The sequence below is a fragment of the Camponotus vicinus genome, unplaced genomic scaffold (genome assembly GCF_025532165.1).
Source record: "Camponotus vicinus isolate PSW18456_S1 unplaced genomic scaffold, iyCamVici1.0 SCAF_1, whole genome shotgun sequence".
NCBI classification, from domain to species: domain Eukaryota; kingdom Metazoa; phylum Arthropoda; class Insecta; order Hymenoptera; family Formicidae; genus Camponotus; species Camponotus vicinus.
The window spans coordinates 10,398,967-10,418,968 of NW_028141945.1; the positions used below are offsets into that span (position 1 = coordinate 10,398,967).

The 20,002-nt window shown below is 31.2% G+C and overlaps 1 protein-coding gene across 1 annotated transcript in view; it reads left to right on the top strand.

Moving 5' to 3' along the window:
* Positions 1-10,638: 10,638 nt before the first annotated feature.
* The window catches only part of Oamb (Octopamine receptor in mushroom bodies), a 117,382-nt gene continuing 108,018 nt past the window's right edge, over positions 10,639-20,002 (top strand). Inside the window, exon 1 of the mRNA XM_083103016.1 lies at positions 10,639-11,930. The gene's annotated coding sequence lies outside the window, so the exon portion shown is untranslated. The remainder of the gene's footprint in view (positions 11,931-20,002) is intronic.

Consider the following 20,002-nt stretch of genomic DNA (forward strand, 5'->3'; position numbering starts at 1 on the left):
CCAATGAAAACGATGACCGATTTATTGTTTTAAATTCATTAAGAGACAGACATCGAACAGCTGTTCAAATTCGAAACAATTTAAGGGATGTCCACAATTGCAATGTATCCGTTGACACCGTTCGGAGAAGATTAGCGGAACAAAATCTGTTTTCGCGCAGGCCAGCGGCTGTACCTTTTCTTACAGGTCGTCATCGCGTAGCTCGACTCAATTTTGCAGTTGCGCATAGAGACTGGAATTACGCAGACTGGGGCAAAGTACTCTTTAGCGATGAATCTCGTTTTTGTCTCTATTCTCCAGATGGACGAGAACGAGTTTATCGTCGTCGTGGAGAACGATTTGCAGATTGTACTGTAAGTGAAAGGTACAGCTACAATGGAGGCTCTGTGATGGTTTGGGCAGGTATTTCAGCGGACGCTCATACAGATTTGCACTTTTTTGACAGGAACATGAACGCAGATGTATACGTGGAAGACATACTCCTTCCGTATGTTGTTCCGTATGCACCCTTTATCGGAGAGAACTTCTTGTTTATGCAAGACAATGCTCGACCACACACTGCGAGAAGAGTGTTTGATTTCCTCGATGAAGTTGGCATAAATCGACTTGTTTGGCCAGCAAGTAGTCCGGATTTAAATCCCATTGAGCATTTGTGGGACAATCTCGGCAAGAAAGTACGAAATCACGTACCTGCACCTCAGTCACTGCAAGAACTTCAAAGAGTTCTTCAAAATGCATGGGATGCAATTACGCAGGATGAAATAAAAAGACTAATACAGAGTATGCCTGATCGTATGAATGAGGTAATACGCGCACGAGGAGGTCATACCCACTATTAATACACACATGCGTGCGCCCGTACACACACACACACACACACACACGCCACAAGGAGGGTTTGGAGTCTTTAAATACTGTGGAGCTGACGAACCACGGGGTCCTTATCCTTGTGGTATACAAACGAGCACACACACACACACACACACACACACACACACACACACACACACGCCACAAGGAGGGTTTGGAGTCTTTAAATACTGTGGAGCTGACGAACCACGGGGTCCTTATCCTTGTGGTATACAAACGAGCACACACACACACACACACACACACGCCACAAGGAGGGTTTGGAGTCTTTAAATACTGTGGAGCTGACGAACCACGGGGTCCTTATCCTTGTGGTATACAAACGAGCACACACACACACACACACACACACACACACACACACGCCACAAGGAGGGTTTGGAGTCTTTAAATACTGTGGAGCTGACGAACCACGGGGTCCTTATCCTTGTGGTATACAAACGAGCACACACACACACACACCTAAATTAAATTGAAATTATGTGCAACCATTTTTTTTCAAAATAGCGGATAAATGAAAGCATACAAAATGATACCGATAAATAAAGGTTCCCGCTTTGCTCCAGTGCGTGGCGTGAATCAGGTATCGCAGCCCAATGGGACGAAATGCATGTGAAAGTGTGGAGTATCACCTTTACAATGCTTTTTTACCGAGCTCGATACGATAATTATTCGCTGAGCTGCAAATTGAAGAAGAAAAAAGAGCGTTTTTAATTAAATTCGGAATAACTCAGCGAAAAATCATCGTATCGAGCTCGGTAAAAAAACATTTTAAAGATAACACTCCACACTTTCACGAGCATTTGGTCTCATTGGGCTGCGTTACCTGATTTACGCCGTGCACCGTCCCAAACTCGATCCTTTAATAATCAATTTTACATCCTTTCACTTCCTTATCCGCCGTTTTGAAAACAATGGCTGAGCATAATTGCCACTTAAATATTCTTAAAGTGGACATTACAGCCTTCATTTTGTTTTTTTAAACATATTTTTATCATCATTATTTACCAAGTTATGATCATTTAAAATTTGATGAAATTTTCTCAAATTTTAGGTGTACCGCTTTTTTTGCGGGTGAGTGTATATATATATATATATATATATATATATATATATATATATATATATATCATCGAATCCAATTAAAATTAATTTTAAAAGTCTTTATATAAATATATATATATATATATATAAATATATATATATGTATATATATATATATATATATATACATATATATACATATATATATATTTATTTGATCAAATCCAATTAAAACTAATTTTAAAAGTCCTTATTAAAATTGATATTTATCAATTTTTATTTTACTCGAAACATATCTAAAAAAAAATTAAATATCACGATCTCCTTAAAATTAAAAAAAACTATTAGAAATTATATATTTATATATATTTATAATTATATATTTATAATTATATTATTCATCCAAATATATAATTCATATAATATATACAGCTCTTTATATAATTCCAGTTGTTTAAAGAAAGATTCTAAATATACAGGGTGTCCCGAAACTACCACTTGATATTTTAAAGGCAGATTCTCTGGCCAATTTAAAAACGATTTTTCCTCAGCGAAAATGTCGAGGGAGATCATTATTTTTTGCATATTCCCAATTTTTGTCATCATGTATCTTTCTAACTAAGCCTTAAATTAAAATTCTATTAAAGTAAACTCTACCTAAAATTAACTAAAGAATGCGACTTTATTAATATTTTATTCCCATAAGCCTTACTTTGCGAAAAACCCTTTATTTTCAATCATTTATAACTCGAAAACTATTAGTGCCGCGACATTTTCGCTGAGGAAATATCGTTTTTAAATTGGCCAGAGAATCTGCCTTTCTTTTTGGACGGAAGATACCTGGGACACCCTGTATATATTCTCAAGAACGCCAAAAATAATCGAGTAACGAAATAAATAAATCAGATAATAACAAAAGCAACGCCAATCACAAAAAATGGCAGGGGTTTGTTCAATTTTATTTTATCCCATTGATTCGCGCTTGATCATAAATTGAGTAATCCGTTTTCTAACTTTTGTTCTACTTTTCAGCATAAAATTAGTCATTTAACTTTACACCAATAGTAATTAACGATAATTAGTATTTAATCAGAAAATTCTATCAAACATTATAAAATCATTATTTAATTATTAAGTCTATAAACAATGTTTTTATTTGTCTCGTTTTTATCGTGAAGAGTAAAGCTTGCAGCTAGAAAATTTTATAATAAAATACCAGATTTTTAATGAATGATTAATGAGAGCTTGTGTAAATAATCCAGGAAATTAATTACGAGAAAGTGAACGATGTTGAACTGTGAAGACGACGTTTTAACGAAGCGTTTTGATTCAAGATCGCTGGCATCTGCTAGTTCTCAGGACTTGACAAACGGATTCGTAGTAATTGTTCGACGTAATTGTTGCGCAATTTCATACAAATGTCTCAGAACATCCTTACAATGCGTTCTCTGTAAATTCTATCTCGTATGAAATATATCTGTCTTATTCTTTGTTGTTCATGTCTCTTATTGTGTAACTCATAAAATATAACACTGTATGCTGCATTAATCGAAGCAACTAAAATTTCTTAATTAGTACGTTATATATATATATATATATATATATATATATATATATATTACATGTATATTTCCATAGTAATTAAGAGATTCTTTCGAATATTGCTAAATGATTAGTACAGTGTATATTTTAAATAATATGAAATATTAACAACAATGAATAGAATATGATAAAGTATACATATACATATATTTGTATTATTAATGATGTGTGGAATATGACTCAATTGTCTTCAATTGAATTTGAATTCACATTACCAGGAAAACATGAAAATTGAATTATCGAGATTATTCTACCACATATGACATATTCATACTTTGTCAGTTAAAGGTTAATTGGACCGACAAGTAGAGTAGCCAGTACGAAGGGTACGGTGGCGTTCGGCGACCTAGATTTTAATTGCCAAAGTTATTCAGTTGCATTCGCATTTAATAGCGTATCTTCACGGCCGACGACAGCCGAGTGGCAATGTTATATGATAATATCGGGCAACTTTAATATCTGCCAAACTCGTCCTCGAGCACAATATTGCATGCTACTATGTGTTTACGTAATATGCTATCATTTTCGTTGCAGTAAACAGACGAGTGCCACACGCACGCGTAAACTTACGAAATATATCTAGCAACATACGATTTTCGCGTTACTAATGTTCGCTACTTAATTAGAAATGTTAATTAAATGAGTAATGATTCTGCTCACTTCTTGTTAATCATAAATTCTCGAGCATAGAAGCGTAAAATTCTCGTTAGGATATCGCTGAATATTTTCTATTTTAATTTTTACATTTTAACTCTCTTTACATACATCAATTTTTTATATATTAAAAATTAATTGCACGATTTAAAGAACATTTAAATAGACATTTTTTACTGAAATAAGATTATTTAATCTTTTTCTTACTGGGATTCTGTGATATTTTAAAGATTTTGTAAATTAAAAATCTTTATCACACTCAGAAAGTATATTATAGTTTAAATATAGTTAGTCCCAATTTAAGTTATTATTAAAAAGAAATAAATGGCTTTTTTGAAAGACAATTTTTGAATATCATAAATTTCAATGAGATGTGAATTTAGACTGTTGCAGAATATCAATTTTAGCGACAGTTTCAAAAGTGAATTTACAGCACTTTGAAAATAGATGACATATGTAGCATTAACTAACTATGTAAAATATGTTATTATATGCCTAATGCACTTAAAAAATGCAAGTTAAATTATATATATGTATTTAGTTATGTATAAGACATATAATAACGATATTTATCTATGCACATATTTATATATATATTTAAAAATAATATATATAGAAAGAAATATTGGCTTTCTCGAAATGAGTCCTTCATTTCTTTCGAATACAGCTTAAACTAGAAATATATTTAAACTGTAATATATTCTTTGGATGGTAAAACTTTTAGACAAAATATTTAACTGAAAAAATATATTCATGTATATATTAGATCTGCTGATTTCTCATATTGAAGACTATAGAAACGTGAGAGATAAATTGAAAATTTTTGTCTAACATACACGCGCGCGATAAATGGATAAATCAAATCTTCTACGAGAAATTTACGTTCATACTTCTATAAGAAAGAAGTGCTTTTGCTCGGCCGGCACAAAGAAAAATGAGATCCGTCAATCCTTTATCAACATGCTGAGAAAGGAAAAGGAAAATCTCTACATCAATATGGTATTATTAATCAGCATAAATGAACTCTTTCATGTGCAAAAAGAATTATTTATTATATAAGATAATAAAATTACTAGATTCCAAGAATTTTTCCTTCACATTATCGTTTTAAAAATGCAGAAAAATGCGTGCGAAAAGCATATCGTATATCGCACATTATAAAAATTACAGAACAGCACAAGTATGATTTTTACAATTAAAAATCGTTAAACTATTAAGCATTGTTGAAAGCACAAGAATTTGATTCCCGCTCCAGTCACTTAGTCCAATATGTTTCTCACTCATATATGCCATTTTAGAAATTTTACCTACGAATTTTATATTTTTTTTAAAGAAAAAATTGTTATATAAAAAGGAGTAATAGAAACTTTATGCAGAATTTTTATGCTACATGATTATATTGGATTTTTTTCATCGTAACTCATAAAGAATTTATATTGAGTTTTACTTCTCATTCATTGTAAGAATTCTTTAGGCAAAACTCCGACGACGTAGTCAATTGGACGTGCACGTGAATATAATTTTGGTCGACGAAAGGTAGAAATAGACCGCATTAATCGATGCGGGTGACCATTACGGTTGGCCGCGGAATTCTCATTCGCGATATTTTCCATGGTAAACGCAGAGAAACGAATGCGAAGGAGGAAATAAAAAGAGCGCAAATTGCGCTCGTTTCGTCTCCTCGCGTTAAACTCGAATCGTTTGTCAGAATTCGATACGATCGTCGCGCCTGTAAGATCGAAAAGGAAAAAGTGAGAAAATCAACGAAATGAAAACGCACGTTCGTTAACTGCCGTGCAAAGCGTCGCTTGCGACATTGATCGTAAAATAATTTCGTGTAAAACCAGAAATACGAGAGAAATGGTCGATATTAAGCTAACAGTCCGTTTGTATCAATTAAACTCATTGTTATTGCTGATAGTTAAGATATGATTTTATTTTTCTTTTAATAGGCACGAATCTCTAAATTTTTCACCAGGCAGATTTTATTTTCAGATATAAATTATATTTTAATATTCTTGAAATTTAAATATTATTTTTAATTTAAATTAGATGATAGAGAGAAAGTTCCTTGAAAATAGTGGAATAATTTTATTATTATTTTCTTAATAGATAGAAGAGTTTGTGATAATAATGTATATCGAAAAAAAATATTGTTTGTTTTTGATTGAAAGATTATATTATGATCAATGGTGATATAAAAAATATGATAATTATTCACGATTATTCTAGTGTTAATGAAATATTATGATAAAATACAGAAGTCTCGATTGTTAGCTTAAGAGAATGAATGGATCCCTTTATAATTTATATTCTATTTTAATGATTTTTATCGACAAAAATATTTTCTCTAATTTAAATATTTGCAATTAAAATATCTTTATATCAATAGAGTATAAAGAAAATAAATTGATCGAAATCAAAGTCAACATTTTTACATCACAAGAGAAGAAAATATTTTTAAAATGTGAAAAAATAGCTAAGTTAAACTCGACCGCAAAATTGATAAAAACTGTACTATGAGCAGCTCGCTCGTTTGGAAAACGGATGGAACGATGTAACTTTTGATGTCGTGTTGCAAAAAGTCAAAGAGGCGAAGAGGCAGGTGGGAAACAAGAAAAAGGATGCCTGCGCAAGTAAATACACATGTATTATGATAGTGCATTTCGCGATGTGTTTAACGCACGCGTATCGATTTCTTCGGATCGTAAAATTTTACAACTTCATTATTCGCATGTCTACATTGTGAAATAATGCTGGAAAGATAAAACTGATAAACATCGTTAACTTTATATTCGTCACAGGAAATTCTGTCAAAGATCTTTAATGATCTTTTATGATGATATAATGTTGCATTAAACTCTCCTATGTAAACAAAATTTTATTTTAATTAATTTTGAATGTCTTATTATTTATATCGGTGATTTTTAATTTGTATGTACTATATATTATTCGAATTAATGAATTCAAAAAATATTTTTATTAATTTAAGCAATGAAATAAATTATAAATAAATAAATAGATGTCACGTCTTAAAAAATTAAATTTTAAATTAATTAAGAAATTATAAATTTTATATTGAAATTGAACTGATAAACATCTTCAAAATTTAGTATCAGTAGTAAATAATTCTAATAATTCGAAAAACTGTTGTATTCCTAAACCTGGCACCGTGATATTAAATTGTGCGAATATCGCATGAATGTTTCGTATACGTTCTTTTGTTTAAAACCGAACAATATGCCCAAACTGCGCAAACTTTATGTATACACTGAAAGCATTTCCATCGCAAAAATCGGTAAAATCCGATATACCAGTACGTACCTATACACGCATCGCTTGTGCTTTCCGAGTTGGAATAAACTCATTGTTTCTGACAGAAAGGTGCTACAAATAAAATAAATTTTTATAACAATCACATATATATATATATATATATATATATATATACATATACATATATGTCATTTTAGCGGTTAGCACGCTTTAATTATTTCGTAGAAATTACACTTGAGGAATGAGCCAATATTATCGGTTATTTCTCTCTCTCTCTCTCTCTCTCAATGCTTTCTTTGCTTTTTCGTAATAATCATAAGTAATAGTTTTACTTCATTATATCACTAATTAAATATCGCGATTATATAAAAAATTTTATTTACAGTTCTATGTATATTTTTATTTTAATTAATATTTCATATTAATTATTAATATTTAATATTTCCATCTATAATATAACACATACAAAATATATCTTATTTTTATAAGTTTAAAATAGATTCTCAAATATTTAAAACAATAAATTTTTCTAATAATTATATAAATAGTAATATAGTACAGATAAAATTAAAAGTTATAAGATGAGTATGGGAAATTGATTTTTATTAGATTTTATGAATAAAAAGGATAGTTCTCTCCAAATTGATAAGTATTTGTCGAGTTTTATATTGTTCAGAATTAATGGTGATTCCCATTGACGTCAATACGGCAGACTAGTAGTTCAAACAAAAGACCAATTTCCTGATACGCCCGATTTTCAAATTGATCTCACTTTATGCGCATCGAAACGTGCCGTTTTCAATATCACGCAAACTGTGACCTATAACGCAAGAACGATGTCGACCTGGACATGTACGGGTTCCATTGCGGTCCGCTTAGAACAAGTCACCGTAAGCCGAAATAATGGTCCTGTGAGATCATCGTGAATCAGGGAAGCACTCGGCTACCTTGCATTTTGGGATAATCCTGCTTGTTAAACTGTAGCAATCAATTCTGTCGTGGTAGTCGTACTACCAATGGAGACATACATATATATCTTTGGTTGACTACAAAGATAACACATGGACGCAACTGTTGTTTAATTTAAATTTACAATTCGATCTGTTCCATATCATATTTGCGAGACTTTGCATATTTAAAAAATATATAAAAGCATATAATATTTAAAAGCACATTTTAAATTTTGTCGTTGTTGCTTTTTATACCAAAAATGGAATACGCATCTATATTAAAATACGCATCTATATTAATATAGCTTAGAAATACACATTCTCAAAGTTAATTAACACTAATATGCATTGTGGCACAAAACCACGAATTTTCGTAATCTGTGATATTATCATTACGAACATATTTCTCCAATGTTATGAAATTTAATTGAAACATAACGCACTTTCATCGATTTCATCGATTATCGATTATATTATATTATTTATCAAAGTTGTACTCGTGACAAGCATCAGTTTAAACAAATCAAATAATATTTAATTGATATATAAAAGCGTCAATACTGATGAACGACTGATATGCGTTCAATAATTAATTAATAGAAACGTCAATGATCACTTATTTGCACACGTGTTACTATTGACGTACTGCATAACATAGTAATATGTTTTAATGATATGTAAGATATAAATACTAAGCGATGAATATTGATATTCCAACAAATATCATTGATTACGTACATGTTATTATTAATTTTTTGCATTTAAAATTATTTGCAATCTAGTATTAATAACTTAATACTGCTATTTAAAAATTAAGAAAACATGACATATCAAAAGCAGTATTATTTAAACTCCAAAAATATTATTTTTAAAAATATAATGATGTTTTTAAATTTGTATTATATTTATTTACACATATTTATGTCGTATAATATGTATTATAACATTATGTTATTCTGATATTTAAATTTTATACAGAGATTCTCTCTCGATTATGTAAATCTTGAATTTTTAAGACTATGTCTTATTAGGATTATATAAGACATGAATTTTTAAAAACAGTATTCTCTCGCAAATTTAGAGGCAACTTTAAACCGAAGAAAATTTTTTTATACATCATGTTTTTATGTAACTTTTAGATTTACGAGATAAAACATCTTACTAATTAAGTAACTCTACTTCATACTTTAAATTAAATTTTTAAAGTGGATAAGCTCTCTCTTAATAGTTACTGAAGGGGAAGATATATTTATCTATTTACAACTCTGGAGCTTAATTAGCCGATATGTTTTGCATTCTTATAACGATATCTAAATATATGTATATCAGATTTGCATCTTTAATAGCAACTTTTTCTATCTGTTTTATGTGGCCTTCCACCCTCTCTTTTTTATTTACAACGTAAACAATGTTCTCTTTCTTTCTCTTTTCGAACAAGGTGTTATTGAGTTACATGCAATTGTATACAACGAAATAACAATGAAAACAGATCGATTGAATTTTCAAAAATAAATTTATTCTGTTCTATTCTTTATTCTTTTTCTTTATTCTTTTTCTTTATTCTTTTTCTTTATTCTTTTTTCTTTATTCTTTCTTTATTCTTATTCCTTTATTCTTTTTTCTTTATTTTTTTTCTTTATTCCTTCTTTCTTCTTATTCCTTTATTTTTTTTATTTTTTTCTTAAGGGTAGTTTTCAATTAGTTTTAGTGATCCATTCAATATATATTCTTCAAATATGCGACATATTTACAGGTTATGCTAATAAGGATTAAAAATTTTGTTAATTTTCATATTCTTATAAAAAAAATATATTTTTACAATATAAAAAACGAATCTATCTGTTTAAAATTATGTTAATTAATCTCAAAAGCATTGAATGCATTTTTGATTTCATTACATTCTTAATTCCGCTCCTGTAAGTTTACCCCGAAAAAATCTTTTTACATATCACAGGGGAGATTTTCTGAAATTTTCTTTTAAAAACACAGCCCGTATTAAACGATCGTGAATTATATTGGGCGGAAATATCGGTTAATCCATCATATATATCAAATGAACTTATCCCGGCACGGGGGATGGCTCTATCGTAGTAACATATTGGCAATTTATTATCATAGAGAAGCGAGAGATTCATTGACAGTAAATTCCGTCAATGGGAGAGATGCTCGCGTATAGAACACGACCTATCCCGCCGCCGATAAAACCCCTTGACAGTGGCGGCCGAAAGCAGTCCGACGCCGGCCGTCGTTGCGAACGGATATGTCGTCGCCGTTGTTCTCCGTCATCGTCTTCCGTTCACCACGAAGACAAACGCTCGAATCGCGAGCAATCGCGCGATCGTCGCGAACGTAAATTTTCCCAACGATCGCTTGACAGCGTTTACTCGACGCGTCTCTTTAACGCGATAATGACATTAATCATAACGTGAGAACGGTGTTAATGACGATCGACAGTGAGCGTGATTTTCAATGATCTATCGTTAAATTTAAAGTATGATGTTTCGAAAAGACGACTTTCAATCTGACGTGCTACGCGCGTACGATTCACGTGTAATTTGACAGCTACCGTGTGCGAACGTTTCTTTCTGCTTGTCTGCGAATATCTGATTTCGAACTACTGACGATTCTCCAAACGCGCGATTGAAAAGATCGATAACGATCGAGATCGACAGCGCGAGATATAATTTGACGGGAACTCCATCCTTATCTGTTGAACGACTGCGATTCTGATAAAAGTCAAATAAATAACAATCAGAAGCGTCGTCATAATACGCACATTCTCGAGACAGTTCGTGATCCCTATTGTATTTTATTATTATTTATTTTTCCATCGTTTATCGCAGCTTTGTGAGCGATAATCTGAAGGCTTTTGACTGACTTGCGTATTTCACTGAATATGTATGCACGCAATTAACACGACGGTCGTTTATCTCGAGTGCGTTAATGTATTTCGCGTAGCACGTTACACAACGTTTGCGGTGACAGTCGTAACGCACGGGAAAAGATAATGATCGATATGCATACATCGATCGCCGCGATCGACCTTGTCGGATCGCGTAGCCAGCCTGGATTAGATTGAGCGTCTACTCATGTTGAATTTCCATAAAGATACGTGCAGATGCTGTAAAACCAAACTCTAAAACTTTACGCTAATTCTCCAAGAGAGCAGAATTACACTGTGGGTGCTCGCGAAAAATAGCGGTGTCCACTTATTCGACGATGACTGCCGATAGTATTGCGCATTGTAACGTAGCGATTTTACGAACGATTTAAATTCATCGATGATTCTCTCATCGTCGAAAAATGTCGCGGGTGAAGACTGCTGGCTAGGTGGACCTGAAATTCGTTTGGAAAGTGCGTCTGAGAAAATCAATTTAGCGACATTATTGGCAAAGAATTGACGGTAACGGGCTATCGTCGTCGGCCATTGAGAAACCTCGAAACGAGGAGGAGTTAAAAGAAGCTGCACTAATTAATTGTGATCTTGGTCCAGTCATCTCGTAGAGATCGCAGACCAGCCAACATCGCCGAGAGGTAAATTCGAATTTCCATTGGTTTCGTTAGAGTGCGTTTTGAAGTAATATGCGGCTGCATCTGAGAGGAAAACGGTGTAACGGGAAATCGTTTTCTCGAGAGTGCATGGAAATGGAAGGAGCTAGCCTAGTTGATCGGGATGCATTTCTTATCGCAAGACAGATACGACGCTGTAGAAGAATTTTTTTTAAAAAAATTTAGTTATGTACTTGTATCTTTGCAATCTGAATTTATAAAAAAAATGAGTATAATTTGGAATTATCTATTTGTTCTTTTTGTATTATGAAATTTTAGACACTGTGCTCGTAAATAGTAATAAGAATATTTTGTTTACAATATTTGTAGATGGATTATTAATATTAGTTACTTAATAAAGCGACTTAATTAAAAGATTAATTAAAAGATTATAATAAACGTCAAATATAAACACCATATGATATTTTTCTGTATATATAATACCGTGAAAATTGCTTCTAATTGTTTCTAAAAGTCTTTGTTTCTCTTTGTGTCTCTGTCATAAATTGTCTCAATATGATGAACGTGTTTTGTATTTATTTTTTATATTTATATTAAAAGAAAGATATAATTTCGAGAAAAATTATTTCAGAATATATTTAAACTTATGATAAACACAAAAGGTAGTAATTAAGCCGCTCGGGAAGTGATTGCCGGATGTTCATAAAGTCTTCTCGAGCTTGATTAGTCCCTTTATTGATGACATAATCGAATGAATTACGCGATCATCGTGGGTTACCATTTGCAGCAGTACAATATATTGATTTCCACAACTTTGGTGCCATTAACGTAACTCGATATCTTTTCCCAACGAAATTATTCATTGAGAAATCACGAGAGAATTATTCATCGAGAAATCACTGAGAGAATTAAATTACAAAATTATAATGAGAACGAGAGAGAGAGAGAGAGAGAGAGAGAGAGAAAGAGAGAGAGAATAATAAGTAGTAATCAAATATTATAAAGTTAATAATAATTATGTTTCTTTAAAATTTGACTAACAAGGGAAGTTCGGCAAGTCGAAAATTCAAAAAATCTGAAACTTGGCATAATTTTAGAGTAATATATCCTAATAACAAAACCATTTTTTTTTGGTGCTAAAAAACGAGTTTAGGAGTATAATCAATCGCTAAAAAATCGATTTTTGCGTTCCGAAGCGAATATCATCGAAACGAATAGAAATATAAAAGATTTCTATGTTCAAACAAATGTTTTATGGCTTTAAATGTACTTTACAATTGCGTACTTGGATTTTTTTTTAAATGATAAAATTTTTTTAAATACCCCCACCACTCAATATTTTTTATACTTTGAGTGGTGGGGGTATTTTTAAAAATTTTATCATTTTTAAAAAATCCAAGTACGCAATTGTAAAGTACATTTAAAGCCATAAAACATTTGTTTGAACATAGAAATCTTTTATATTTCTATTCGTTTCGATGATATTCGCTTCGGAACGCAAAAATCGATTTTCTAGCGGTTGGTTATACCCCTAAACCCGTTTTTTAGCACCAACAAAAAATGGTTTCGTTATTAGGATATATTACTCTAAACTTATGCCAAATTTCAGATTTTTTTGAATTTTCGACTTGCCGAACTTCCCTTGTAAGAAAATTATTAATTTGAGGTTATTTAAAAACTCAGAAACTTTCAAGTGTGTTACCATTTGTTATACAGTATATTAATTATTTATCGTAAATAACATAATAATCTATCATGTAAAAAAATAATATACGAAAAATTAGTCAAAAATCTGTCACTGAAAGTTGTAAATTAAAACACTTTATATCCGCGTGTTGGGCTAAATTATTAATCTATCTTACCTTTTTAATTTATTATCTTATTAATTTATTATTTTTTAAAAGAATTTATAGTCTATATCTAATTTATATATTGAACATAATAAATACGATGTTTATTTTAGTTTGTGATTATATTTATGGATAAAAATAGATGATTCTTCAGTTTCGCTTTAATAATTTTTTATTTTCGAAATCATAATTTGCCTCTGAATCATCGTTCAGGATCGACGGCAATTCCGACAGCCTCTCTCTCGATGCATCGCAACAAAATTACTGCCTGCAGTGCTTAAGGGGGGAAGGGGGTCGATCACCTCTTTATCCCAATATCAACCGATTTAGAAACTGTTGCAAAGCGTTAAAGCGTCGAACAGCTGTGAAACTGCAGAATTCCAAATTTTATTTTTACCTCTTTTGCGCACACATCCCCACATGTGCACAGTATCTTTTACTGAATTATTCACAGACATATGTATGTTTATGGAATTATCGTTTGTTCTTTATTTAATATGAATGTCTATATGTTTGGATTTAAAACGTAAATTATTATCTTGAATTTCATAAACACATACAGATGTATAATTTATAGTATTGTAAGATAATTATTAATATGTATGTAAGAATGACGCTCATTTTCTTGAATTTATGTTAAACTAATTTAACTTTTATGTATGATTAGTTTGCATAAGAATTGTAAGATATTCTATCACATCTCTCTCTCTCTCTCTTTCTCTCTCTCCGGCTGTAACAGCGATTACGCCACGTTTTGTGTCAACAGTTTTTTATCAAAAAGATCGAAAGAGAAAAGTGGACAATAGGAAAAGATATCGTTTATGCTATTCAGGCAATTTCGTATTGCGTTTTTTATGAGTATACGTTATTATTTTTTGGAAATCGACTTGAGCATACTAATAAATATATTATATTAATTTATGTGACGATAAATTGAAATATTTAGTAAATGTCGCAGTATCCCTGACCTAAAGTATTTGTAACCAGCCGCGTGTTCGACTCTCAGCACAGGCGGAAATATGATTTTATCTTGGCGCTGAGAAAGACGGCGCATTTCTTCAACAATTTATCCGAAAACAACAAGAAACAGAAAGATATCTGATTGAGATCAAAACATTGTCGGACTATTTTAGGATCGCTATCATTCTTTTGCGAATCGGGTGAGCGTGCGCGCGAAATTTGCGAGATCTTGATTTCTGCATGCCGCCTAATTTAAAAAACCCTTTCGTTTTATACGAGAGACATTTATATACGTCGTTTGAAAAGCATTCGCGAGACGTATAAATATGTCACCTGAAAATATTCATTACAAAATATATATCCGTCTTAACCGGTACTTGTTTACGACTGAAAAATACTTATGTATATTTATATATTGTATGAAAAAGAAGCATCGCTACAGATTTCTAATAAGAATTGACTCACACTTCTTTATTTATTCATTTTTTTTTATTTATTCTAACATGTCGATATTTAATACATTTTAATTACATAATAATGTTATAGCGCGAAGTCCAAGTGTGCCTCGTAAGAGACACATTCGCGAATTCGATGCATTCAGCCGTAAATGATTGTTTCACACTTTTGTGATATCGAAAGGGTTAATGATTAGGATCTTAAAGCGCAACGAATGCCGCCTGCATCTCCGTTTTGCATGTCATTGTCCTAGGGAAGACAATAGACGACATTTTCGCTCTCTCTCTCTCTTTCTCTCTCTTTCGTTTCTCTCTTACGTCAGTTCTGTATTTTCCTCTGGGTACCTGGCACGATATCTAAAAGATCGCTCGTCTGGAAACCATCCTTTCCGAACCTACTCGCCCGCGACAACGCGACGATCTAATGAACGGAATAACCCACGCGAGAAGTATTTTATTAAAACGCCATCATTGAATATCGTTAAAAATCTTTTAACGTTTAACATTTCAAATCATTTTTAAAATCAATTTCGGCGAGTATTTTAAAAAAAGATCACATTTTACATGAGAATAAAAAAAGAAATTATTCATAAAAATTATTCATAGAATTATTCATAGAAATTATTTATAATTATTAATAAAAAAAGAAATACAGTTTGGGTTTTTATATAAAATAAGTCATACAAAATGTAAAAGTTCATATAAAATAAAAAATTATAAAAAGTTTTGTAGTATCAAATTTATTTGTAGATTTATGTTTGAGAACGAAAACGAAATAGCGACAAATATGCAAAAATATTCATATTGATTATTTGTAATTATTTTAAACTTTTTCACAGCGAGATTAGACATACAGATATAAAATTTTGATATTTGATTTTGAAATTTTAATACATGCACTATTTATTGCGATTTTTTATCTATCTTATTAAATGTTTGATATTTAGAATCATTTTTTAAATTTTTTGAAATCTATGAAATTGAGGGAGAGAAATGTTCAATGCACACTATACAGAATCGTAGGCTATTATTAAGTCGGTATTAGAGATGGCTGAATGGAGAATCGGCAAAGCAGCGACAAAGCTTCGTTAATAAAAGGATCTACTGTATCTTCTGTCGCAGTAGATCTCACAAAGCCCGGTGATATCATTAAATCGATCGTTGGGTAATTTCATTGGTCTTCTTTCCCATTTCGTACCTTTATACTAAATAGCGAAGCGGATTTTTCTGTGCTCGCAATAAAAAAAAATAATAGCGGATTTCTTTGGGAAACGTGCATTTTGCACGCTTCTTTTATATTTTAACCAAGAATTTTAACCGAGAATTTCAATGCTCCGCAAATTTTCGCAATGGTAAAATATTCGCATATATATCTATCAACCTGAAAAGATATTTTTGGAAGCCATTTGCAAGAAACGAGATATTAATTTGATTAATTAATTTAGATATTTTTCATTGATAGTTTTATGTTCGCCATTTTAACAAATTCATTTGTAAAATCATGTATGTAAAAGAAGTTTGATTTTACTTTCATAAGCATACGTGAATATCTTCATATTACCTGCACGATATTTCACTGATATTTGATCTCCTTCACTAATAATTAAACAAAGCATATTAGAAGTGAGTTTAAAATAAGAATCTTCAAATAGGAGAACGAGTGAAAAGTATTCAAGTCATGTTTTTCAACGACTCATAATTCAGAATAGTTTCTTATAGATATAACTAATTTAGTTTATATAGATAATTAATATCAAGATTAAATGATAATTAACATCAAGATTAAATTAATTTCTTAATAAGAATTATTGTGAAAATATAACTAAATATGCAATTTATTAATTGCATCTATTAACTTTGAAAACATAAATTTAAGGCCATTTTTAATTACGTGAGTCTGTATATCCTGCAAATTGTAAATATACAGATTCAGATCATCAAACATTTTCGATATTTATCTGTTGGTTCTGCTAGTAATTTGCAATATTAGTTTGTATCAAAACTATTTATTATTTATGTTGTAAAGTAGTAATAAATAGCTTATCATTTTTTTTTCAAAGATAATCCGTTCAATAGTAATAATATTGAATTGGTCAATTTTCGACATACAATTTGTACAATTTAATAATTAACGCTATTAATATATCGAGAATCCAATATCCGCATTGCGATACCTTTTCTCTCTGCCCAATAATGTAGCTGCAACAGTGTAGTTCCAACAATGAAATTGCAGTATTGCAATTATTGGGTAAAGTGCGTATGAGAATGAAGATAATTTAAGCGAAAAAACGTGCTCGCAATAAATTATTCGCGGACGATACATTTCGCTCGTTTTACGAAAAGACGCACTCGAGGTTTTACTCAATAAATCATGTCACGATGGCGAGGCGAACGCGAAGGCTTTATTGCGTGCGAAATCCACGGCTATGCGCTTGTCATGAATGACGGATGTAGCGTGTCGATTATTTTTATCATGGCACGTGCGACGTCGATAACTTACATGCTCGCGGAAAAAAAGATACGAGACACATCGGAGATGCGTAGTGCATAACTTATGAATCGAGTGTTTGACATTTTGTGGAAGATTTATTAAAATTTAGATATGGCGCGCGAATCACCGTTCATCAAATAAAATTTTATCCTTTATTTAATTTCGAATATGTATGTAAATACACATTTTTCAAATGGAATCTTAAATTGCCGATTATCTATCGAGACATTTAAAATTACGCAAATGTTAAAACATCATGGAAATAAGGAACTTTTACTAAATGAAACTAATTTTATTAATTGATCGGAGAAAGTGCCTTGCTAATAATAAGATACTCGCAATATCCTATATATATCCCATGCATATCTTCGTTATTGTTGAATAAATGATAATTACGCTGGACTAAAACTGGATCCGCAAGTTCTATTAATTATTAACTAATTATGTTGTAGCATATTTTTGCTGCTTTGTAGACAGGAAATATGCGTAAAGAAGATAACATGGAATTTATAACGAAGTGACCCATATTACTTGCAAGCTGCATTACAAAGTCTCGTGATTTTTAATCATCTGATGCAGTCGTTTCCTTTTCGTGAAAATGAATGTGAGTGTAATTACTGCACGTAGTAGCAATCCGAATTACACTCACGGTTTCTTTCAAGCCGACTCTCATTTACCGTTCGTCTTTAAAATGCGAGACAGAAAACGTTTTCATGAGATAGGGCTTCGAGAAGTATTTTTTCTCGGAGAAACAACTTTACTGCGATTTTTTTAGATTCACATACTTACAAAATAAGCATGTGAGATTAAAACTTTATTTTTCTAGCGGAATTCTTCTAACACGCTTATTTTGGTCATTTAAAATATCACAACAGGAAAGAAAGCCGTGTTTCTCCTGTTTATTTGCAAAAGTCGAGTGATCGCTCCATCTTGCAAGAAAGTTTTCTAGAATTGTATCGATCAAGGAGAGAAAGGGGGAGGATAAACGTTACGTAAGCGAAAGGCACCATAATTTGGCCGAATTCAATGGACACGTCAGCCAATTCACTAGATAACTAGCGTAATCCAACCAAGTGGAACGCGCTGATATACAGTAGCGGTGCGTTTTTTTGTAGAGAGGCCAGAAGTATTGATTTACCTGGTCAGTCGTTAAGAGATAAGCCCGCTTACGTATCGCTTACTACACAATTCTTAAATAGACTTTGCAAAAATAAATTCCAATTAACGTGCATCTCGTATTCAGTTTGTCGCATTTAGCTTGATTAAGATTGCATCGGGAATAATGTTTCGTCCATGGTTGCGCATCGGGAATAATACAACTTTAATGTTCTAATCAGCTTAATTTCATTAAGCAAAAGTTTATTTTAAAAATAGACTCCAAGAAAATAATAATGATAATGAAAATAGAAAAAAACAACATAAAACATGAATAGATATCAACTGAAATAGATAATAATTTGTGTATTTTTTAAATATTTTTTATGTGTATTTTTTTATATATTTTTTTTATATTGTTATTTTACATTCGCATACATTTATATTGCGATTTCAGTGCGGAATATTTGCAAATATATACGTAGTACATTTATATTATTTTACATTAATATTCTACGGATTAAAATTGATAAAGTTAAAAAATTTTTTATCTACATTTAAATTCCATTTAAATGTAAAAAGTGAATTAAAAATATTACTATTTCAAACAATTATCTGCTCATTTAGATTAAACATGTGCATACTGTAGAATTACACTTTTTGCATCGAAGCAATAATGTGAAAGCACCGCATAATTGGATGCTCTCTTTGTCAAAAAAATTTCACAAAATTAAGTATTATTCCGTGCGTTCGCAGTCGCGAAAATAACCATAAATAAACCCTTTTGCGAGAGTTTGGAGTTAATTAAATTTGAGGATAGCGTTGCTCACATTAATTATCGGTGTGGAACGAAGCTTTTGAGAACAACACACGTCACTCGAGCGGGTTCTAAAATTCGATAGTCTTATGGTATAATATGTCTTACCGCGAAATTGATAAAGCTGAACTGCTATGATGTATGTATGCATATTAATTATTAATTAAAATAATAAAAATACAAAAAGCAATCTTTGACTCGTATTAATTTAGAATAAATTTAATGATGACGAGGTCAATACGAGCTTCTGGGCATGCATACAATATACTTATATATCATAGTGTATCCTCATAGTAAATATTAGTTTCGATCTTTATTCGGATTCTCGTCGAATAAAAATAAATATTTTTATTACTAGGATTTAATAGCAAGCATTTAAAAGAAAATATAAAATTGTATTTTCTTTTAAAATCGGTTTTAAATCAATT